The sequence below is a fragment of the Microcebus murinus genome, chromosome X (genome assembly GCF_040939455.1).
Source record: "Microcebus murinus isolate Inina chromosome X, M.murinus_Inina_mat1.0, whole genome shotgun sequence".
Taxonomy (NCBI): domain Eukaryota; kingdom Metazoa; phylum Chordata; class Mammalia; order Primates; family Cheirogaleidae; genus Microcebus; species Microcebus murinus.
Window position 1 is genome coordinate 10,689,433 of NC_134136.1, and position 19,338 is coordinate 10,708,770.

Consider the following 19,338-nt stretch of genomic DNA (forward strand, 5'->3'; position numbering starts at 1 on the left):
AGTTATTTTCATGGCCATCAAGTTTTTCTCAGATATTTGCCTGAAGTTTCCTTGTGTTTTTGTTATCTCATTATTTTAAATGGCCTATCTTTGTAATAGGCTAAGTGATAATCCTGAGTCTTTGCAATATACTATATAGCGAAGTGCTATTCCAGCTGTTATCACACTGGAGCTTAACAAAATCCCTGCAAATCAGGCAGAGGTATGATTTGTCCTACTCTACAGATGGCAGGGAAAAAGTGGAAAAAAAATCACTCTTTGCTGAGTGCCTACCATGTGCCAGGCTATTTACCAGGTGTTTTACATCAAAATCTCATTGAATTGTTCAGAGCAGTCCAGTTGTGGAGGCACTGTTCCTATCCTATATTTAACAGATGAGAAAACAGGCTCAGAGTGGTTTAGTAACTTGTCTAAATGAATAAAATCCATCCATTTGCAATAACATGGATGGAACTGGAGGACATTATGTGAAGTGAAATAAGCCAAGCACAGAAAAACAAACCTCACATGTTCTCATTTACATGTGGAAGGTAAATATTATTAATAAAAACAATTGTTCTCATGGAGAAAGAGAGTAGAATGATGGTTACCAGAGGCTGGGAAGGGTAGTGGGGAGGGGTGGAATAAAGTGGGGATGGTTAATGGGTACAAAAATATAGTTAGATAGAATGAACACTATTTGATATCACATCGAAGTAACTATAATCAACAATAAGTGAGGGTACACTTTAACTAAAAGAGTGGAATTGGAATGTTTCTAACATAAAGAAATGTTAAATGTCTGAGGTGATAGAGACCTGAATTACCCTGATGTGATTAATTCACATTATATGCCTGTATCAAAACATCACATGTACCCTATAAAGATATACAACTATTATGTATCCATAATAATTATCGTGCTCACATGGTAGTAATATTCTTCGGGGATAGGGGGTTTGCGGGTGGGTAAACTCACAACTAATGGATGCAGTGAGCATTGTAGAGGGGAAAGGGAACGCCTCAAATCATGGTTTGGGTGTGGCAAAATCATAACATGTAACCAAAATGTTTGTACCCCTATAATATCCTGAAATAAATAAATAAATAAAAATTTAAAATATAAAGTCATGCAAGGTTACACAGCAAGTAAGTTGCAGTACTAGCATTTGGACATTTAGAGTGCATGTCCTATAAATATACCCTCCCTGGATAATCCATAAGAGGTTTCTTTGATGTAAGTATTTAATCCTAAATTACTTCCCCCAAAATGTTTCAAACCACATTTTTCCTCAGTCAAATCAGCATGCACTCAGCAGATTCATTAGCTAGAGCAAAACTTTATCAGGTAAACTCACTAGGTTTGGGGTGAAAAATAGGAGGTGGGGGAATTCTGTCTGTATTCCAATGCCTTACAAAAATGAGCACTATTTATAAAATGAGGCCCAATCCAGTTTCTCTGTTTTTTTAATAATTTCAATTAACCTTTTTTTCAACCTCCTTTCAGGTTTTCAGTAAGTTTGAGATGCCAATTTTCCCACCCAGTCTTGTTCCCATCTTCTAGCATTAGAGCTTGTGCTTGGATCTCAGTAGCTGCAGGTTCCCCTAAGAATTTCCCAGTGTCTTACATGAGGGTCTGAAACTAGGGATCCACACTATCAGTCTTGCTTTGTCCTTATCCATACACATGAAATCTCCTCCCACCTGTATCCTACTGCCCAGCTTAGATCACCACATGCCAAACTGGGACACCTAGTAGGGCTTTAATCTTGCTTTTGTCCACCAAACTTAAATTTCATCTTCAATATCCACAGATGTAATGTGTAGTAGTAGAGAAATGGCAGGAAATGACATGAAGGGAAATATGAATGAACTGAGAGTGATATGTCAATGGAGGAGAGAAATAATATTGTAAATATATCATTTCTCCCTCCAAAAAGCTATTAAGTTCAATGCTATGCCAACCAAAACATCAATAAGAATTTTTTCATGGACCTACTTTTAAATTCATATGTTAGAGTAAATTTACAATTACAGTAAATATATGGTAGCCAATTCATGTTTGAAAAGAAAGGTTCATGGGATAGAAACTGTTCTACCAGATATTATGGTATATGATAGAATTATAAAAAGTAAAACAGCATGGTACTGCTTAAAGACTAAACAAATAGATTGCTAGAACTAAAGAGTTCAGAAACAGATTATATAATGAGCATATAAATAATTAGTACATATAATTAGTATATGATTATACACATAACATACAATTAACATATAATTAGCATATTATATATATGAATATATAGTTAGAGTGTTATAAAAATAGGATTTAAAAGCAGTAGTAATGGTATGGATTATTCAATTGTTCAATTGTTGGGACAGTTTGGCTCTTTATTTGGGAAAATCTAAAGTTAAAGCCATACCCCACAAAATTCAGAAAAAATCCTTTGGAATGAAGTCCTCAAAATAAAAATTAACATTTTAAAAACATTGCATGAAAATACATGATATATTATTTGGTCATTAGGAAGTACTTTTTAAAAGAAGAAAAAGAAAAAGTAAAAATAAAACAGTAATAAGGTTAAATGTATCACTAGAAAATAGCTAAAAGACACAGATGAACATTTCACCAAAGAGGATATACCTGTGGCAAATAAGCACATGAAAAAGTATTCAACATCTTTAACCATTAGGGAAATGCAAATTAAAACTACAACGAAATATCACTGCATACATATCAAAATGACTAAAATAGAAAACTGTGACAATACCAAATGCAGGTGAGGATTTGGAGAAACTGGATATATGTTGTTGGTGGAAATATATAATGAAATGGTACAGCTTCTCTGGAAGAATATGGCACTTTATTATATAGTTAAAAATATACTTATAATATGGCCCAGCAACTTCCACTTTTAGGCATTTATACCAGAGATATTAAAACTTGTTTTTACACCAAAAACCTGTACGTACACACATGTTCATAGCAGCTTTATCTGTAATAGCCCCAAACTAGAAATATTCCTGATACCTTTCAAAAGGTTAATGATTAAACAAATTGGTGTATCTATATTATGGAATACCATGTAGCAATAAAAAGGAACAAACTATTGATACATGCAACAACCTTAATAGGTATCAAGGCCACTATGCTAAGTGAAAAAGTCAATCTCAAAAGGTTAAATACTGTATGCTTATGTTTACATAACAATTTCAAAATTATAAAATTATAGATATGAAGAATGGATTAATGATTGCCAGAGTTTATGGATGGCAAGGATGGAGAAGGTATAACTATAAAGGGAGACCTTATAGCACAAGGAAGACCTATATGGTCTTGGAATAATTTTGAATGGTGATCCTGTGGTGGTTACAGGAATCTACTGTACACATAGAACAAAATGCCATAGAATTCACATAGACAAATGAAAAAATGTAAAAAAAAAAGTTTAAAAATATATAAAAATTGTGAAAGCTGGATAAGATATGTAGTCTATTCAATGGTGTTGTACCAATGTCAATTTCTTTGTTTTGATATTGTACTACATCTATTTAAAATGTGATCATTATGGAAAATTGAGTGAAGAATACAAGAGACTCTATGTACTACTTTTGCAACTTCCCATGAGTCTATAATTATTTTCAAATAAAAGGTAAAAAAATGCACATAAAGAAAAGCATTAGTAAGTTAATTTTTTTTAGCTCTCACATATGAGTGAAAATGTGCAGTATTCGTCTTTCTGTGTCTGGCTTATTTTACTTAATATAATATCTTCCAGTTTTCTCCATGTTGTTGCAAATGACAGAATTTCATTCTTTCTTATGGCTGAATAACATTGCATTGTGTATGTGTACCATATTTTCTTTATCCATTCATCTGATGATAAGCACACAGGCTGATTCCATATCTTGCCTATTGTGAATAGTGCTGCAATAAACATGGGAGTACAGATAACTCTTTGCTATCCTGATTTCCTTTCTTTTGGATATATACTCAGCAGTGGGATTTCTGGATCATATAGAAATTGTATTTTGAGGAACCTTCATACTGTTTTCCATAATGGCTATACTTATTTACATTCCCACCAACAGTGTACAAGGGTTCTCCTTTCTTCACATCCTTACCTGTATCTATTATTGTCTTTTTGACAAAAACCATTTTAACTGGGATGATATGTCATTGTAGTTTTGATTTCAATTTCTCTGTGATTAGTGATGTTGAACATTTTTTATATACCTGTTGACCATTTGTACATTTTCTTTTCAGAAACATCTATTCAGAATTTTTAGGCCAACTATAGTTAACCATAATTTATTGTATATTTCAAAACAACTAAAATAGTGGAATTGGAATATTCCTAAAAGAAATGATAAATACTTGAGTTGGCTATCTCAATTACTCTGATTTTATCATTACACATTCTATGCTTATACTAAAATATGACATGTACCCCATAAAAATGTACAGGTTATAATGTATCAATAGAAAAAATTAAAAACTTCACAACAAAAGAAATGCAGACCAGATAGCTTCATTGTGGAGTTCAACAAAACATTTTTTTTTTATTTTAGTGTATTATGAGGGTACAAGTGTTAAGGTTACCTATATTCCCCATGCCCCCCTCCCCCCTCAAGTGACCATCCCCCAAATGTTGCACTTCTCACTCATTGTGTTTGTATATACCCATCCCCTCCTCACCCCCCCACCTGCCCAACACCCGATAAATGTTACTCCTATATGTCCACCGAGGTGTTGATCCGTTAAAACTAATTTGCTGGTGAGTACATGTGGTGCTTGTTTTTCCATTCTTGAGATACTTCACTTAGTAGAATGGGTTCCAGCTCTATCCAGGAAAATACAAGAGGGTCTATATCACCATTGTTTCTTATAGCTGAATCGTACTCCATGGTATACATATACCACATTTTATTAATCCACTCATTTATTGATGGTCACGTGGGTTGTTTCCACAACTTTGCAATTGTGAATTGTGCTGCTATAAACATTTGAGTGCAGGTGTCTTTTTCATAAAGTGACTTTTGATCTTTTGGGTAGATGCTCAGTAGTGGAATTGTTGGATCAAATGGTAGAAAACATTTTTTTAAATATAACACTATCAGACTTCCTGGGGGCAGAGAGTAGGTTAAGGTTTTCTCCTATTTTGTTTTGTTTTGATAAAATTATTACAAATGCTAAACCAAATTAGTTATGTACCATCTCTCCTATACTTTCTCATGTTTGCCTTTTTCACCATCTGTCCTTTGAATGTGCTTCCTTAAAGACAATTGGGGAAATGCACTGGACTAAGATTCAGATAAGCTGGGTTTGATGTCTTGTTCTGTTATTAATGACTAGAAGAGATTAGGTAATCGTTGAAACTCTTCATTGTTTGCAAAATGGACAAATTCCTTTTCATCTTCTTTAACTACTGTGCAAATGAAAGGAAAAATAATATAATGTGAACATGCTTGTATACTGTAAAGATTATTTTTTTTTTAATTTAGAGATGGGGTCTCACTATATTGCTCAGGCTAAAGTCCAACGGATATTAATAGGTGCAATCATGACACATTGCAACCTTGAACTACTGGCCTCAAGGGATTCTCCCACCTCAGCTTTCCAAGTAGCTGGGACTATAGGCATGTACCTATGCACCCAGGCTTACTGTAAAGATTAATACAAAATAGAATATTATATTAATTGCATATAGACTTTTAAAAGTGATTAACTAATAGTTACTTTTTTTTTTTTGTGAGACAAGATCTTGTGATGTCATCCAGGCTGAAGTACATGATCATAGCTCACTCCTGGGCTCAAACAATTCTCCTGCCTTAGCCTCCCAAGTAGCTGGGATTACCAGTATGCAGCCCCATGCCAGATTTCCAATGATTATTCTTAATAAATGAGATATAATTATTTAATTAATAACATACCTTTAAAATAATTTTATTTAATAAACAATTCCATTTGATGGACAAAATATATTGACTAGAAATATTTTCTGTATTATTTCTCTTTTACTAATACTTCTGGAAAGCCAGGGCTAGTTTCACAGGGCCTTGCCTCATTCACCTTGTACTCTGAGAACTGCATGCTACAGTATCCAGGAAAAATACATCCATGCTTAATAAGTGGAGGTATAAACAATTTGTCTTTATTCTCCTGAGGACATTGTGTATTCCATTTCTTTTATCATCAAACTTAGCTCTAATTTGAGTTGTAAGTAAATACAGACACACCTAACTTTACTGTGCTTTGCTTTATTGTGTTTGGCACATACAGCATTTTTTACAAATTGAAGTTTTGTGGCAACCCTGTGTCCAGCAAGTCTATTGGCACACTTTTTCCAATAGCAGGTACTCACTTCATGTCTCTGTGTCACATTTTGGTAATTCTCACAATATTTCGAACCTTTATTATTATTATTATTATATGTTATGGTAATTGGCGATTAGTGATATTTGATGTTACTATTGAAATTAGACCATTTAATAACCCTATAATGGGAGAAAAAAACAGTGGATTAATGGTGACCTTCTGGCTTGCGGCTCCTAGAGAAGGAGGTGAAGAAATTGGACAGCAACACACGCGTGGATCACTTCCCCCATCCAAGAACAGCACTGTGAATCTACAGAGAAACAACATGGGACACGCAGAACAAGAAAAATTTAAAAAAGATGAGTGAGAGATAGGATCGCAAAAACTGGAAAGTGAGAAATATACAATAGGGAATAGAGCGTGGGACGGCTGCACCCACCTGTCCAGCCAGCACAGTGTGATCTGACCCACAGGAGGATACCTGGCTCCTCCACTGACCTCCACACCCACTCAGACAGGGAGTCATTGCAAAGTCGTCACACAGGGCGACTGGCTCTGTGGAGAGGAGATAATAGTAGGAAACATTTTAAACTCCCCAGTGCTCTGTGCTGGGACCACACTGGGCACGGGAGGGATTCGTCTGAGTGGTTACTTCCTGTGATCATGTGAGGGAGTTTGGAGACAGGCACCTCGCCTCTGGTGGTCAACAGGACCAGAACAAAGGAGGTGAACAACGCTGAAAAGAGGGCTCTGCCCCTGGAAACCACTGATGATTCAGCCAGCTCAGTGCAGGACAGAAAGAGCAGGATTCTCTGCAAGGCAGATGTGACACTGCGGGACTGTGATGCAAATGGGACAGCTGGTAGCCCACTGATTCAATCCACTGAACTGGCATCTGCCAACTCCTGAGCAGTTGCCCCAAGCGATAGCTCTCCAGGGGTGGGCAACAGCTATTTTGGGAGTCCACAGCCCGGAGACACTGTGGTGTGCTGCGTTTTAGGGTAGCACCCCTTCCCTAGCCAGGGGACTTTCTTGCCCGGCGCTGCAGGCTCCACCCTTGGAGGTGGGGAGAACCGAGAAAAGCCCCTTTCTCTTTGCCTCTGGTGTGAATCCATGGGAATGTGGTGCCAAACACCAGTCAAGGTTAAAATCAAGGGCTGTGTTCCCTTCTGAAGGCTTGGAATCTCACAGATAGTGGCTACCCACCCCTGGAGAACTAGCATTGGGGAGAAGCACTCAAGATTCACCTGTCAACACTAGCCCAGCTCACCTCACTATGGTGAGACCCATGTTAAACTTTTGACCTACAGAAATTTGCAGCTGCTAAGACTTAGGATATTTGGGCAAACTGTCCTCAACTTCTTTAAACCTCTAATCTTCCCATCTCTTTTCAGAAGTATGGATCAAGTGAGTACCTCAAGATATTCTGACTGCATAAAAATGAAGTAAAATGGTATCATATTCTCAAAGAAAGATGCAGGATGGTCTTCTACCTTTTTCTTCCTTCCCTTGTAAATCTTGAGTCCTGTAATTAGACCACAGCCCAATATTCAAGTTGTATTTTTTTTTTTTTTCCTGCTGGATTCTCCCTTTGGAAACAGTCCCCACTTGGATCTCAAAAGGTCAGCTTGACTAGAATTTCTTTCTTTTTTCTGCCATTAGTAAAAGACCCCAGTAATTTATTAGGAACTTTCCATTCCAACTTTGCTCTTCCTCTGGTAGGATTTTCTGCTGAACTAGAAAGAAAAAGACACCTAGGGAACAGAATAGTTAGATTTTTCTTGTTGCACAGGGTCAAAAGGGCTGTGTAGCACCTTTCAAACACAGCTATGCCTTCTTTTTACTAAAGTCAGTTGAAGGGATTATGAAATGAAAACTTCTCTTCTTCAGTTCTTGTCTAGAAACCAATATAAATTTATTTCCCACTAGCAGGGCTAGCTGCAAATTTAACTGCTGGGAGACAGCTCCGAACTAAGCATATCTCAGGGAGACTTTTGAACTGCAAGCATAGCTTCTATTTCCCTGCCATTTCCCACTTCCTCTTCACTACTGTTTTCTTCTTCCTTTCACTGATCTTCTATTTCCCCCTTCTTTCCTTCCCTCTTATCCCTCTTTCTCTTCCTTTCCTTATCCTAAAAGATGAAAGCTACTTTTTGCCTAGGTGAAAGCTTGTAATCGCCATCTACTGGATATAGGATTTAAGTACAGCTTGCAACTGTGTATTTATGAGCATTTTCATGTTTCATTATTGTCTGTATCTATGAAGTGATTATTTCTCTCTTTGCACAGTTCAAATTGTTTCCTAAAAAAAGGTAAAATTCTGCTGTTTCTTAAGGCTACTTTTTCCTAGAATGTACTTCAAAGAGATTTATAAGTTACAATTACTAAATTATAATTCACCAAATCTCTTCAGGAGAGGTTTTTGCTCAACTCAAGTGCTTGGCCCGAGTAGGAATTTAGTGAATGCATTGTGAATAAATATTTGAATTGGTTCCTTGACACAGAAACAAAGGCTTTCTTTCTGTGGGTGTCAATTTCGACTGACTATAGCAATAACTACCTAACTAGTTTCACTGCCTTTGTTATTATTTGGGGATTCCTCTTATCCTTCTAATCCAGCCTATAGTTGTTGCTAGGTTATTTTTACCTAAGTTGAACTATTTGTTGACACCAAAAACATTTTTAAAAGTCTCCAATGACTCCCCATTTTTCACAGAATGATTAGCCTGACTCACATCTCCCAGCCATCAAATCTGACTTCTTCTCCTACAGCCCCCTTCACAACCAAAATCACTTACTTCTTCCCAAAACATTCTGTTTATTTCACTGTCCCTGTATCTTCTACTCAGAATTCAACTCCCCTTCCTGTTCTGCATTTTGCAACCTTTACCTTCTCTTCAAGTTCTTTCTTATAAACTGCCTTTCCCTTTAAACCATCTTTGACTGTCAGCACCAAATAAGTCCCCACCCTCAAAGTGTCTTTTCTTGTTTCTGAAATCCAAGGTCATTTTCTCTTAATGTTTCTTATCACTTTGCACTTTATGCTTTGTATACTAGTTATTTTTATAAATGTTGTATTCCTCCTACTAGATTGTGAGCTTTATAATAATTATAAAAATATTAATATTTATTTAATACTTATAGGCCAGGGTTACTGAGCGATAATATAGGACCTATTATGCAGCAAAGGTTGAATTCGTGTTTGATATCATTAATGTTATTGTTGTTATTTTTAAACAGATATTCCCAAACTCATCTACGGCTCTTTCAAAAATCTTAGCTTCAGAAGTCATACAGAGTCCAGCCATGTTTTCATCACTCAAAAACTTTTGTTTCTTTTATGGAATTGTCTTCTTTTGAAAATTCTTAGAGGTAGACAACAATCAGAGAGCCAATAGACTTGTCTGAATCCTGGCTATGCCACTTTACAGTTGTGTGACCTTGGGCATGTTAACCCCTCTGTGATTCAGTTATAATAATATCTACTTCACAGGGTCATTATGATTATGCTAATATAAGTTATTGTAAGTGCTTATGAAAATGTTTGAAATATAGTAAATACTATAAAATTGTTAGCTGTTATTATTATTTATGGAGCAATAGTATGAAACAGGCACTTGGACATATATTGTCTCATTTAACCCTCTGAACAATTCTGTGAGGCAAAAATTATTTTTTTCTGTTGTACAGATGGGGAGGTCAAAGCTCAAGAAAGTTAAATAATTGTCTAAGCCCACACAGCTATTATAGTAAGAGCCAGAGCAGAATTCAAATTTAGAAGTGCTTGTTGTACCCTAGAAAGCTAAGGAAGCACTTCTCTCAACGTTCTGGAAAGCTAAGAACATTTCTAAATGTAGACAAAGGAGGCAACTGTCTATAAGGTGTGATTTCAAGGAGGCCACAAAATCCTTCTGCTTCCTTCAAGTGATACAAGGTCTTTAATACCACTGCTATTACTTCATTCTATGGGTTAAGGGTTGCCCTCTTCAGACTCTTGGAAGGAATAACACCTCAGCACAAATGAGTTTATCACATTCATTAATACTAATAGGAATGCTTGAAAGAGGAATTCCGGAGTGGGAACCATTTTCCTTAAGCCAACTCTAATATAGTGCACCCCATTCAGGGAACCTGATCTAACCTAGGTTCTCCATTTCAATTTGGAAGCAGCAAATTTAGGTTAACAGAGACAGGTCCTAGGTTCACATCGCAGCTTTGTCACCACTTCCTAGCTGTATGACTTTGGGCAAATCACTGAGCCTATTTCCTTATCTGTAAAATGGAGATAACAATATTTCTAGTTTTGAAAGCTGTAATTATTAAATGTTTGATGCACACAAAGGACTTAGTGCCATTCTTGGCACATTGCAAATGTGTAAATAACATTAGCTGTTTTATTCTAGCTTCTGTTGGGTTCAGTGCAAAGCAAGTTCTAGCTTCCTGCCTGCACAAAGGGAGCTTTATCAGTGTGGTAAAAAAAAAATCATAATCATAAGCATACTTCTAATGTTTTTTATGTATTTTAGTTTTCAGTAAAGAGTTTGTAATTTTTTTTATTTGACACAATTGAGGTAGACAGATTAGAATCCCTACTTTATATATGAGGAAACTGAGGCCCTTTGCAAAAGGTTTAGTGACTTATCCAAGATCACAACTTCAGAGAGCAACAGAGCATACCAGACCCACATCTCCTGGCTTATGTTTTTTTTCCTTTCAACCAAATTAACTGTAAGGGACCTAGATTAGATTTGAACTCTCATAGTTGTCAAGTTCTTCTGCTTGCTGCCTTTGCCTCTCTTGTACTTTTTCATCCTCTGCCAATGGCCTATCCTTTTGTTTCTTCAACAAAATCACCTTGATTTTTCCATTTTAAGGAAAAAGATAAGTGACTTTAAATTTGCCAGTAACTTTTTTTTATGTTCAACATAATATACAACCACAAGTACTGTTTAACTCATTGCTATCCATTTCTTGATCAATTTGAGTCCTTGAGAAATAGCATGTGCACCATGCATACAAAAGTATCTTTCAGCAGTGTGGAAATAGGAAGAATAGCCAGGAAGAAAATAACCTCTGACACTCAGTAGATAAAATTAAGTAGCAGAAAATTACCAAGAAGTAAAAGTTTCCATTGTCTGCTTGGTATTTTTCTGCTTTTCTTTCTCTCTTTTGCCTTTTCATTTGTTCTTTTTATTTGCCAAACACCAGAGGAGGAAAGAAAGTCAGCCTAACCGTGAGTTTCCTGACTTTTGTCATTTAAAGCACAGACTTAAAGTTTTTAAACATTATTCTAGACATTATTTAGGATGTTTAATTGCCCTATTAATAGCATCTGGGCTTTGTTACATGGTTTTCCTTTCTCGCAGGTGGAATCATATTGCAATGAAACAAAGGTCACAGCACAATCTCTTTTTTTTTCTTTCTTATTTTTTTGGAGGTGAGGTCAAGGGGTAGTGATAAGCAATTCACATAGGAAACATCCAGCCAAAGAAAACTTTCCAATGATCAATTATCAAGAGGGAGGGAATAGAGAAAATATGATAATTTTCTTTCTTCCACTTTCCCTCACAACACTGGAATTAAAGCAAGCAGATGTTGGCCTTCACAGGTCTATGCCAGACAGACTTCATGACTACCCTTCTACTTTGCTACCTCTCACTTTAATCTACTACCTAACATTAATCAAACATTTGGAAGCATCCTGTATCGGTGCTGCATAATCCAGCTCTGTGATTTACTATCTCATTCTTTCAGTTCTTGTTTGCCCTTGTTTGACTTTCATGTGGGTTAGTAGAGGTCAGTTACCCTAGGAGCTATTAGTAGTGGCTCCAGTTCCCATTTGTTGCTGTCAGTCCACCCTGCTGTCTGTCCCCACAGACATGCAAGATGTGTGCCTGCTCACCAACACTGAGATGGTAATTGATTTGAAGGAGTCCATTCTTCAGTTCTGTTTAGTCACCTATCAGGTTTGCTGCTCACTGTCAAGGGAATTCAATTAACACACTACAAGTGTGACAAACTCTCCAGTGTCCAATATAGTTACCAGCTGTCTTGAAGTTTCTGGATCATCCAGTACTTGGCTACCCAGGGAGGCCCAAGAATAACAGGAGAACTCTTGCAAATTGTTTCTTTTTCTCCTGCTCTCTCTCAATTTTTGTTTTTTAATAACTTCATGGAAAATGATTCAATTTGTACATCTGAGAGCCATGCATTAATATGTTCAAAGGGAAAGAATACTGAGCTCCTATTTAAAGCAAAAGCAAACTCAGAAAACAGTTTAAGGAATACCAAGTTATTATCAAATTGTGGATTAAACAGTATGTGTCTGAGCATTGGCTGACATATTTCATGTTTTTTGTCTGCTGCCAAAAGCATTGTATAAGTCTGTAGCTTTTTCTGACTCCCAAGGTTTTCTACAAAGAAGTAAGGTGATATACATTTGTAATGTGTCCAATTAGGTTTTCAAATAATATTGTATTTGGAAAACATTCCCAAATTAAATATATGCTCTGTCTACTCACTTCTGAGATTACCAATGTTCCTTATTGGATGTTGTTCAAACAATAGTCTGTGAATTTTATGCGAGGGTGAATGTAACAGCATTTCTTAAAAGAAAAAAGAAAGATTAAACAAATAAATTTTGACTCACTGAGTTCACTAAAGCAGACACACCATGTTTTGACAGTTCATGTCTGGCAACATCTGACATCTCATGTATACTCAATAGCAGTGAAATGCATTGTGAATTAGCTTAAAGAGGAAATTATATTTCCTTCATTTGCTGGAGACATTTAGCAAAGCCTTCATCTGAGATATTTTGTCAACAATATTTGAGTTTAAAGAGAAATATCCCAACAATATTTTCACCTAATTTTTACAATTTATTTTCCATAGGTTTCAAAGGAAAAGAAACTTCCTTAAGTTTAGATGCCATCACATCCTCTTTAAAGCAATAGAATTAGAAGCAGGAACTATAGGTTTCTGTGCCAGCTGAGTGGCCCTGGGGCAAGGAAATGTGACTTGTTGCTACAGCCAGTCACTTCAGCTGAAGATAGAAAACTGATGCTTTTATTTACTTTCAGATTTAAAAAAAAACTTTTTGTTAAAAAATTAATTATTGCCCTTTTGTTTTCCCTACTGAACCATTTGAAAATAAGTTGCAAAAATCATGACTCTTCACTCCAAAATATTTCAGTATGCATTTCCAAGGAACAAGTACAGAATCTTTTCTTTTTCTGGAGACAGTCTTGCGCTCTTGCCTGGGCTAGAGTGCAGTGGCATCCTCATAGCTCACTGGAACCTCAAACTCCTGGGCTCAGTGATCCTTCTGCCTTAGCCTCCTGAGTAGCTAGGACTACAGGCCTGTGCCACCACAACCAGCTAATTTTTTTCTATTGTTAGTAGAGACGGGGTCTCACTTTTGCTCAGGCTAGTCTCAGACTCCTGACCTCAAGTGATCCTCCTGCATCGGCCTACCAGAGTGCTAGGATTATAGGCATGAGCCACCTCGCCCTGCCCAAGTACAGACTCTTATATTACAATGGTACAATTATCAAATTCAAAACATTTAACTTTGATGTAATTATATTATCCTGTATACAATTCATTTTGAAACGTTGCTAATTGTAGGAATAATGTAAATGATCTAAATAGAGGGAAGGAGTAGCATGATTAGGGTAGGGGAGGTGATGATATTGTTGTAAGGATTGTGTGAGTCTGAGCGGCTTCATTTTGTCTCAGTTTATCCTCATTTAAAATGCTCTTTATACTATGATACCCTGGACAGCTGTTCCTCTTTCCCTTCTCCTCCTTCTTCCTTCTCCTTCACCACCAGCTAGAATGAGATTCTATAGCAAAGAAAGGGGTAACTGCTAATAAAGTTATCAGATAAAATCATTATTTCTAGAAGCTTAATTTTAAAGTTAACCACAATGGCATTAAGAATCCACTGGAAAGCAATATGGAGATACCTTAAAGTGATACAAGTGAATCTACCATTTGATCCAGCAATCCCATTGCTGGGCATCTACCCAAAAGATCCAATGACACTCTACAAAAAAGACACCTGCACTCGAATGTTTATAGCAGCACGATTCATAATTGCAAGGCTGTGGAAACAGCCCAAGTGCCCATCAATCCAAGAATGGATTAATAAAATGTGGTATATGTATACCATGGAGTACTATTCAGCTCTAAGAAACAATGGTGACATAGCACATCTTATATTTTCCTGGTTAGAGCTGGAACCCATATTATTAAGTGAAGTATCCCAAGAATGGAAAAACAAGCACCACGTATATTCACCAGCAAATTGGTATTAACTGAGTAGCACCTAAGTGGACACATAGGTACTACAGTAATAGGGTATTGGGCAGGTGGGAGGGGGGAGGGGGGCGGGTATATACATACATAATGAGTGAGATGTGCACCATCTGGGGGATGGTCATGATGGAGACTCAGACTTGTGGGGGGAGGGGAGGAAATGGGCATTTATTGAAACCTTAAAATCTGTACCCCCCATAATATGCCGAAATAAAAAAAAAGAATCCACTGGAATAGAACAATTTAATAGCATATAAAAAATGGACAATGCAGAGTTCTTCTTGGATCAACGACAAAGACTGAATGCTTCAAGTCCAATGTAAACTAGTGCCTTTCAATCACTTTCACATTTTTTCCAGCTTTGGAGAGATGAGCAGTCTAAGTCCTGATGGCAGGATTCTAAACAATGCCAGCAGATGCCCAATGTGTTTGCGTAATGCACTGACATGCCAAAGGGGGCTGATGTTTATTACTGCTTCAGACATCCTATAAATGTAACTGACTAGAAAAGAAAATGAGTGAAAGGAATATCTAGACATTAACAATGCCTCCTAAAATATCCAAAGTCTCGAAATGACAACACTGCCTGGATTCTTCCCCAAAGACTAGGATAGATGGGATTTTGGAGACAGGGACTGCCATACATATATCTTTAGGGCCTAGTCATATTGGGAGGGTCTCTGAGACAACTCTGGAAATGACTGTAAGCTAAAAAGGAGAAATAAAATCAGTCTTGTTGCATAAGTGAGGTGGTGCAGTGTAGTGGTTAAACATATGGATTGCGAAGCCAAGATTACCCGTGTACAAATCCCATTTCTATTCTTTACTAGTTTAATATTGAACAAATCACTTAGTATATCTTTGCTCCAATTTCCTTGTCTACAAAATGGAAATATATCATATCCTTATTTCATAAGGTCATTATGAGAATGAAATACACTAATATTTATAAAATAATCAATGTCTGGTATAGACGGCACTACTATGTGAGTGCTTCTTAAATACATAACTGGTGCTCTTGGAACTGAATTCCTTAAGGTAAATGTTGATGTGACACTTGTTAAAAATATGACAAAAATATATTGGAAGAAGCCAAGTAAAAGCAAGAGTATAAGGCATGTAAAGAAGTTAGTAGAAGATGGTATCTGTTTTTTGTGTAAGCTCCTTTGTCAGTGAGTGGTGTGTGGGCCCTGCTTCACTCTCACGCTTTCCTATGCCTGTGCATGGATGATAATCAAAACAAAAACCACAACAAAGTGATCAAGAAGCAATCTTCATGAGGAAAGATTAGGATGTAAAGAATATATGAACAAAAAATTCATCAGCCAAGGAGGGTCTGAAGTAGATGCCATCAGGCAATTCAAGAAGCTTGGTCTTAGGGAACCAGGCAGACTTCTCTCTCATTTTCTACTTCTATCCCTACAGAGCCATGCATCTCTAAATCTGTTCTGCCCCTTTGATTTTGCCCTTTCTGCTACCTTGAATACCCTCCCTTCTCTCCAATACCCATCTGCCAAGGTCTATTTTCTTCACAAAGCCCTCTCAGATTCCTCAAAGATACACTGCAGTATAATGAAGTTTTAAAAACACTAAAGTCAGACAGAGAGTATACACCTTTGCTTCTGCCATTTTCTAGCTGCATGAGACCTTAAGAGAGTTACCTCATCTCTCTGAGGTTCGGTTTCTTTATCAGTTAAATATAAATAAAATAGGCTCATATGGGGGTTAAATGAAATAATGCACATATAACATAATACAATAGATGGTAGTTTAATACAATAGATGGTAGTTTTGTATTTTTATTACAATTTTTCCCTGAAATCATATTATTTGTACCCTTAGGAGTGAAAATTTTGTACTTTGTATTTTAATTATTGGTGAAATCACTTATCTCCCTTACTATGAATCCTTGACAACAATAATCACTTATGTATGAGTCAGAATGTCCTATCTACAATTGGTAGAAACCTGACTCAAACTGGCTTTAGCAATAAAGAGAATTTATTCATAACTAAAAACTCTAGAAGGATCTAGAGTCTCAAAAATGTCAAAAGTAGTTGGTCTCTATTTTTCTTTCTGTGCTTGTGTGTCTGGGCAGGGGGGTTGTCTTTAGCAGCTCTATTCTGAGATCCAACCAGCTACCAGTCCAGTGGAATGAAATGGTGTCCTTCCAATAGTTCCAGCAAAAATTCTGGAGTTAAGTCCTAAGACTTAGCTTATCCACTTGCCTACTCCTAAACCACATATCTATGGTTTAGGTGGCAATGGCTCTGATTGGCCAGATCTGGGTAATGTGACGACCTGCTTGTTGCAGAGTGATGTCATCCCTACACAGCCCATATTGAGAGTGGAAATGAGATATTTCCCTGAGGAATATCAATATGTGGTGTCTATAAAAAGAAGAAATAGATATTTAGAAAGAAAAATAATATTATAGCATTTTGTAAGCCACACCCTACCTTATAAATGTGGAAGTCATCATAGTCAATATCCTTAGTTTTCACAATCAGTCTCATCCTAAGTGGCCTTCAAGTCCACATACACACTGAAGATCATATCCTTCATAATCATGGAGGGAATTATCATAAATCAGCTATCTTGAATACCAGATAGCATTCAGTTTTGTTATCTTCTTCTTCTAGCCAAAATGGAGTAACAGAGACCAGATTCATTCTCTTGCTTGAAACAACCAAGAAAGCCAAAGTATGTAAAATATCGGTTTTTAAGACACTGAATATGAGGCAACAAAAGACAGTGATCTCTTTTGAAGCAAATTTATTTAAAACTGTTAATTAGAAGTTAAACCCTGAAAAATTAAAGGGCATACAGATGATCCAGAGGCTATAAATATATGCTCTAACTTTGAAATAGGATTTCTAGCACCATTCTACACCCCCTTATTCATTATTAAACAATTTAGCCTTTGTTTTGGCCTTAATAAATCTAGGTACCTGCTGCACAAATCAATAGAAATCTAGTAGGATATTAACATTTCATTATGGACACTTGGTATGCCTGCAGAAGATGAGAGGATGGGCCTTTGAGAATGTTCAAAGTGATTCCTATTTGTTAAATTCTTGAAAGAAAAATAAGTGTAACTCCCATGGACTTTATCAAATTCCAGGTCATATCAATTTGTCTCAGTCTTTTCCAACAGACTGGAACTAATGTGTAACACTGTTAGAGGGCAAATTAAGGTTTCCATGATGAATTTTAAAGGAAATTTTGACACATGCTGACTATTTATTTATATTTTTAGTGTTGGGGCAAGGAAGGAGAAAGGAGCTGCAAATGGATTTGATTTTTTTCCTCTAAATTATTGATAGGTAGGTGCTGGGTGCTTTCACATATGCAATCTCATGTACAAAATGGGGTAGAGACAATAAATAGATAATGGTGGCATTTCAGGCACCATATCTTAAAAATTAAAGAGATAGTTTCTCATAAATGAGACTTTCAAGCAACCACAAATAACTCTGTATGGGCAGTTAATTCCTCTGCCCTATCTGGCATAAAACTGGCCTTAACTTTATGGCTAGACACACCATCCTCCCCTTAGCCCACTCCTAATCCAGAAACTGAATTTTTTAAAACTATCGTCTAATCTGACCAGAAACAAAAACTAGTATGTCTTATCTGAAAGCTAGATAAGGGAGGAGAAATATGTCCTGTTCTGACTACGCAAGTTTACCATTTAGTGTGTTAGGGAGGCTAGAGCAGTGTGTACTAGTTGAGTGAGGTCCAAAAGTACAGACTGGTAGAAATATGCCACCTTCACTCCTCAGTTCAGAAGGATCCCTATGTTCCTGACTTACACAGTCTGTGCTGTACACAGCCTCTGAGGGGGGATCTTAATTGATCATATTAATTCTATGGCCTTCTAAAAAGAAGCAGTACTGCTGTTTAATGGTGCATGACAGCTCAGCTTCCATATTTACAATTCAGGACATGAAGAGTAGGGCTTGGGAGCTGGAAGTGGTGGGGGAGGAAGGCAGACAGAGACAGAAGGAGGCATAGAATGTAAAACAGTAGCAAAAGCTTAGGACCTAGTGTCAGTAATCCTAGAATCTCCTCTAATCTGTGACACTGATTTCTGGTGAACTGGACAAGTCCTTTTTCCTCTCTGATTTCCATTTTTATCATCTCAACAATGAAGGTATTGGACTAATGATCTCTAAAAGCCTTTCTAATTCCAAGATTCAATGATTTTTAGGGACTCCCTAAACTCCCTCTGACAATGACTCTAACTCTATATCAACCTTAAGGAAAATAGTAAGAACTCATAACCTCTTATAGCTATATGGCCTACTTCAGTTTACAAAATGCTCTCTCTCTCTCTCTCTCTCTCTCTCTCTCTCTCTCTATATATATATATATATATATATATATATATATATATATATATACATATATGTGTGTGTGTGTGTGTGTGTGTGTATTCTTTGATTCTAGCAATAGCCTCCTGAGATAGGCAGAGTGGGTATATTCATCCCCAGTTGACAGATGAAGTAACTGAGTCTTAGAGGCTAACTAACACTTATTGACCACTTTCTCTTTGTCAATGTGCTAAGCACATCACATGGATCATCTCTCCCTTAGTCCTCATGATGACCATTTGAAGACTTTTATGATAGGTAATAAAATTATTTACATTTTATGGAAGAAGACACTGAGGCAAAAAGAAGTTCGCTGATTTGTCATGGTCACCTAGGTGGCAA

The 19,338-nt window shown here is 36.7% G+C and overlaps 1 long non-coding RNA gene across 1 annotated transcript in view; it reads right to left on the reverse strand.

The window, feature by feature from the left end:
• Nucleotides 1-4,704: 4,704 nt before the first annotated feature.
• LOC105866261 (uncharacterized) overlaps nt 4,705-19,338 on the reverse strand; it is a 42,994-nt gene continuing 28,360 nt past the window's right edge. Inside the window, exons 3-4 of the long non-coding RNA XR_012915932.1 lie at nt 6,738-6,853; nt 4,705-6,608 (exon numbers count right to left, since the gene is read on the reverse strand). This is a non-coding gene — a long non-coding RNA (uncharacterized LOC105866261). The remainder of the gene's footprint in view (nt 6,609-6,737; nt 6,854-19,338) is intronic.